Raw genomic sequence first — 6,638 nt, forward strand, 5'->3', positions numbered from 1 at the left:
CAGTATATCATCGATGAACAATACTACAAACTGATCTAGATAAGGTTTAAAAATTCTATGCATCAAATCCATAAAAACCGTAGGTGTGTTAGTCAATCCAAATGGCATTACTGCAAACTCAAAGTGCCCGTACCTCGAGTTAAAGGCAGTTTTAGGTATATCTTTTTCCAAAATCCTTAATTGATAATAACTCTGCCTGAGATCCAACTTTGAGAATACTACCGCCCCTTGCAATTGGTCAAATAACTTATCTATGTGGGGCAAAGGGTACTTATTCTTAATAGTAACATCGTTCAAGCCTCGGTAATCTATACACACCCTTAAACTCCCATCTTTCTTTCTAACAAACAACACTGGGGCTCCCCACGGTGAATCACTTTCCTTTATAAACCTCAATCTAACAAATCTTGCAACTGCAATTTCAACTCTTTCAATTCTGTTGGAGCCATTCTATACGGCATTTTAGAGATAGGTGTTACTCCCGAAGTCACATCAATCTTAAAAGCTATTTCCCTTTCTGGAGGTAAAGATTCTAATTCTTCAGAAAAAACATTCGGATACTCCTTTACTACAGGCATATCTTCCAATCTCACCTTATCACTGGGAGTTTTTATAAAAAAGGCCAAATATCCTTGAGATCGCTTACTCAACATTTTTCTAACTCAAATTCCTGAGATAAGAGCAGATGAGGCTAATCTACCCCTTACATCCAATTTTAGGGTTGCCTCTCCCGGAATGCACAACTCTACCATTTTTGTCTTACAATTCAACTGTGCATTGTAGCGAGCTAACCAGTCCATACCTAAGATGACATCATACCCCTTAATATCTAAACCCATTAAATCAGCCAGTAATTTTCGTTCTCTAACCCATATCACATAACCTCTATACACCAAGTTAGCAAGCAAACTTTGATCCCCAGTAGGTGTTCTAATCTCCAAATCATAAGGTAACTTAATTGGCTTCACATCTATTCCACTCATAAAGTTTGGGTTTACAAAAGAATGTGTCGCACCCGAATCAATTAAAACCTTAGCTAAACGGTGGAAAATAGGGATCGTACCTTGGACCACCTCAGTAGCATCGGGAATCTGCTGATAGTCCAATGCGTAAACCCTAGCAGGTACCTTTGGTCGACTCCCTCCAGCACTAGTCTGCCTAGAGGTTGATTTTTCTTGCCTTTGAGTACTACCTCATTCTTTTGGTACGGTTGGGCATTTCGATATCTGGTACTCGGTATTACCACAATACAAGCATTTCCCCGTTTCCTCCAACAATCATTCTCCGCATGGTTAGACTTACCACAATAGCCACAACTAACTTGAGGAGTTACGGCCTGACCACTAGAAGGTATTCTCTTGCTTGACCTTGTCCACTACGACCTCTTTTTGATAAAACCCCATTGGAGCTCCAGCGGTCCTTACCCCTCCTGTGCCCCTTCCCATCTTGGAAGGTAGGGCACTTTTACTGGCTTGTCCAGAGGAATAACTAGAAATGTTCCTTTTCTTAGTATGGAAGTCCCTAACTTGCAGCCTTGCGCTTTCCACTCTCTGCGCTTTTTCCAGAGTTTCTGTGAACATAGAATTTGGGCTACTGCCAACCCCTCCTGAATTTTCACATTAAGCCCTTGCACAAAACGTCTAATCCTTTTTCGCTCATTAACCACCAATTTTGGGGCATACTTGGAAAGCTTAGTGAACTTCCCCTCATACTCGGCCACACTGAAAGTTCCTTGTCTCAACTTAATGAATTCATCCTTTCGCTTCTCTTGAATCAGCGGTGGAAGAAACTTCTCATTGAACTCTCTCGTGAAGTTTTTCCAAGTCCACGGGGTCTGCTCTCTTTCCTACTTTTCTCTTATCACGTCCCACCAAGCACGTGCAACGCCCTCAAACTGAAAGGTAGCAAAATTCATTTTTCTCTCTTCAGTATAGTCTAGAGCAACAAATATGTTGGTCATTCTCTCCAACCAGTTCTCTACTAGTTCAGGATCAGATCCTCCAATGAACTTAGGCGGAGCAAACTTCAAAAACCTCTCCAAAGCCCTATCATCACCTCTATCCTGAGCCCTGGGTTGGTTAATTGGCCCTGGACCCTGTCGCTCTGCTAATCATTCTAGGATATCAGTCATCCGATTAATAGCAGTAGCCACTTGGTTACCCTCTATATTTCCTTGTCCCTTGGTCGGTCCAGTTGCTGATCCTTGATCATCCCCTTGAGGTTGGGTTTGCCTAGCCTCACGCCCATGACCAGAATCACTCCTTTGTCCGTCCATAATCCTAGTTATGTCTAATGCAAGAAATAAAATAATTACGTGAGAAAATAGTTAAAATAAGAGCCAACATGAAAACATTAGAAATAACAATAATTAACATGTATTAACACTTTAAAGTTCATACAATTAGCAAGTCATAGGGCATTTACAAAAAAATACGGCACACAAGTGCCATAAAAGTACATTTAGTCAGGCACGACAAAAGTAGGTTCAAGTGCCTCAAAAGTAGGCCACACAGTTAAACAAAATACAATGGCCTTTGAACTAGTATCACCCCCGCTATTTCTAGCTACAAAAGTCAAAAGAGAGTCGTCACTCCTAGTCAAATTCTCAACAGGACTATCAGGCGGAACCTCCTCCTCAGGGTCCTCCTCCAGATCCTTCTCGAAAGGCTGCTCCTGAATCGGATTCTGAACAACCTCCATCACCTCATCGATTAACATAGTGGCGTCTGCCAAGATCCCGTGCGTTGACCTTTTCCATTCACATTTACCTCAAAGGCAGTCATGATGTCGACTCTTATCTAAATGCCCTCAACTCTTGAGTACTCGAGTACAAGAATCCAAAATAAGATAATTCACAACTCGAGCCGATCGGTTCTAAGAGTAAATCACCTATATTAGAGATTCCTATCTGACGTACATATCTATCTTCTCCAAGTATCATGATAAAGGTTTTGTACCTATAACATTCATGATTCACAGTTTATGCTCAAGAAGAGTACTTATCCTTTACTCATTCACATAATAGGGACCATAACACCACTTGGCCCAAGCTTACCCCACGTAGAGACCACGCGAAATGGCTCTGATACCACTTGTGACGACCCCACCTCCCCCTAGGGTGTACCCAAGGGTTTGGCGGACTGCCTGCCAAACTCTCGCCAGGACTTACTCACTAACAATCTTGGAATAGTATGTCATGCCTCTAGATTGACATAAAAGTTTCATTCAACCAAGAATTTCAACTTAATTTACAACCCAAAAGTGAAACATAGGATTACAGTACCAAATCTCCAAAATACATTCCATCTATAAAAGTACGTGTACATGAAAATTATACACCCTAGTTCATGCATACTTGCTCCGGCCTCCACTACTATAAGGAAAATAAACTAATGGAATGAGTTAAAAGCCTAGTGAGGTCCCAAAACAAGCAGTCAAGTAGGTAAAGCACGGAAATATCACATTTAACACTTTTCATAGTAATAAACAGTCAATCAAGAAACAATCATTCAATCATTGGAAGGATACATGCTTATTTGGAGCCATTCATTCAATTATTCAGTCGCCGACCATTTCCCTTATTCCTCCAACATTTAAAAACATTTAACAGTGAAAACTCCTTTAGTGTTCATTTCATTCATTCATTCATTTCAATCATTGCATTGTATTCACTGGTCAGTTCTCCACCAGACTTCGTGGTCATACCAAACATTGTTCCAGGGTCACCAGTCGCCCGACCGAATCCGCTTCTGGCTCGAGTCGACTGGCAATGAAGGGCAAGGGCCCAGTTCAGCCAAAAGGCTTACATTTATGCACAAGTAACATTCAATCACTTGATCATTGAAAATTCACATTCACTTAGGTCGAGTGCGATAAAGTACACACTCGCCCATTTAACAATTATTGAAAGCGTTTAACACTCAAGCAAACATTCACAACATTCCACATAGTCATTGGAAGCACAACATGCAAGGAACACTCACCAATAGTCAAGTAAGCAAGACAAGAGAAAGTTTTCACAAGTTCTCCTCGGGGTTTCTCTTGAATTCCTCTTGAATACCTGAGACATGCACAATCAACGATTACCTATAATCGTTCAACCAAGGTCAAACAATTTCTCCTTAACCCTTCACTCAAGCATGCTCAATTTCTTGTCAAATTAAGAGAGAAACTCTTTTCACTTAACCACTAAGATAACACTCAAGGGAAGATTCAAAAGTGCTCCATTTGTACTTCAAAACATGGCAGGAGTTTTCGATTCAAAAGTTAGCAAACTGTTCAAGAGTTTAACAAAACACACGTGGGAGGGAAAACCACTTTCACTTCCTTAACTCCTAATATTTTGCCCAAGTTTTGATATATATAAATGAGCGTTCAAGTTTACTAAAATTTATGAAGTCAAAACTTCACCAAACCACCATTTATTTCTTAGCAAAGACACCAAAAAATCCTCCAAGTTTTGAACATCAAGCAAGTGAAATTTTCCCACGAAACTCTTGGCATGACGTTCCACTTTTCACCCCTTTTTAATTCAAACTTGTTGCTCCTTTTAAAAGAACATTCGAGGGCAATTGATTAGCAAGCTACATTGAGCAAAATTTCACTTTAAAGTTAGAGGAAACGAGACAAATTCCAATCCAAGATTCGGCCAAAACCTTCCAAAATTTCCAGCAAACAAGGTTCAAGAAAAACTCCTCATTTCACTTTTAACAAGAAAAGTTATCATTTCCAAATCTTGAGATCAAATTTGGTGCTTGAGTGAACCATGAGAGTTCACCACTAAAAACACATTTAAAAAGGGCTAATAACTTTCAAGATTTAAACCTCTAGTTCTTGATCCAAAACATCAAGTTTCCTTGTTCAAGTCAAGAGAAAACTCATATACATAATAAATCCATGATCCGAGTATGAAATGGAATGCAAGTAATCGAGAAAGTTAGATTTAAAAACCAGAAAATGTTTCCAAAACCCTTCCAAGTTTTGTTTGTCATTTCATAAAAAAAATCCCAATTTTTGTAATGCTCTTTGAAAAGTCAAAACTTGAGTTTCGTAAATCCAAAAATCATAAATCTTATACAGTTAGAAAATAGAATCAAACCTCTACAACTCTCTAGAAGACACTTTCATAAAATTCAGCCCATAAATTAGTCAAATCTCAGTCTCAATTCACTGCTCAACTAAGTGCTAAAACAAGACAATCTTGGATTTTCAACCCAATTTAAAATTTTTCTGGTATTTATAGAAAGTGAACCAAACTATGAATTTTATATGGTTAAAAGAACTATAAGTCTGGTTTCAAATGCAACAAACAGGACTGTATTCAGATTTTTCTACACCAAGATATAACAGATTTTCCAAGACTGCTCAGAATCTCCTGCGGGAAAAATTTTCAGCAACACTTGACTCAACCTTCCCACTTAAGCTCATGATTTTTTGTTCAAATCCAACTCACAATCAAATTTTAATGTCTAACAAAGTTTGTGGAGCAAGATTTCCCCCAAAAGTTTTGAAAAATAAGGGCTAACAACACTCAAAAGTTTCGGCCAGCAAGAAGCTTTCAAATAGAAATTTTCCTCAAGTCTTTCCAACAAAACTTCCAACCTTCAACCCATGGAAATTACACAATGTATCATATCCAACATGTCATGAGTTACCATCACATGCCCCTATATCAAAATTTCAGCAACCTATAACTTAGAAAAGTGATTTTTCTTACACAAAACTCCTACCTTTTGGTTCAAATTTAACATACAACTAGAATACCCAAAAGTAATGGAGAAACGAAAGGTTTTATAGCAATTTTTTACCTCCCGTTTCCTCACAAAACAAAAGCTGGAAATTTCTCAACATAACCTGAAAATCATGAAATCCACCATACAAGTCCTTCCTTTAACTTCTATAACATCATATATCAATTAAACTCAATACTAAGGGAAGATTTCTAGCAAAGTTCACCTCTTTACCTCCAAACCCAAGTATAGCATACAAATCAAGAAGGTTGCAAGGCTTTCTTCCACCAAAACTTCTCCAATAACATCCTTCCAAGATTGGTTCAAGGTTTTATGGAGTGGATTAGGGTTTTTCTTTGGATTTCTTCATGATTCGAGCAAGAGATTAAGGCTGAAAATGGAGTATTTTTCTCTCATTTTCTCTCAAATTTCATCCAGCCCAATAAGCATAGTGAAGGAGATTATTTTGTGGTCAAATGGAAGCTTAATAAGGATAAAGATCAAGCTTTAGTCTTGGTCCAAGTTGGTGGCTTATTGACAAATGGTAAATCAAGATATAATCCTTATCTAGTTGTCTTCCATTCACCAAAATATCCATCCCATCTCAAATTATCTCTTAATACCTTGTAACATAATATTTCTTTTACCCAAAACTCCCTCTAATCCTCCAAATTTATGATACGCACCTCACTAGTCGATCACACTAGTATCATGCACTATGAGACTTGACATACATCAAATGAAACATGCACCAAGTAAAATAAGAAAATAGGTAAAAATCGTGATTCAACTAATAAAACAACCAAGAATTCAAGGCAAGTAAATGAAAAAAAAATATGTAACTAACTGTGGGGTCACAACACAACTTGCAAACATCTAAAAGTGAGCAAAAAAAAATGAACAAAACCT

This window comes from Coffea arabica, chromosome 6e (assembly GCF_036785885.1).
Source record: "Coffea arabica cultivar ET-39 chromosome 6e, Coffea Arabica ET-39 HiFi, whole genome shotgun sequence".
Classification (NCBI taxonomy): domain Eukaryota; kingdom Viridiplantae; phylum Streptophyta; class Magnoliopsida; order Gentianales; family Rubiaceae; genus Coffea; species Coffea arabica.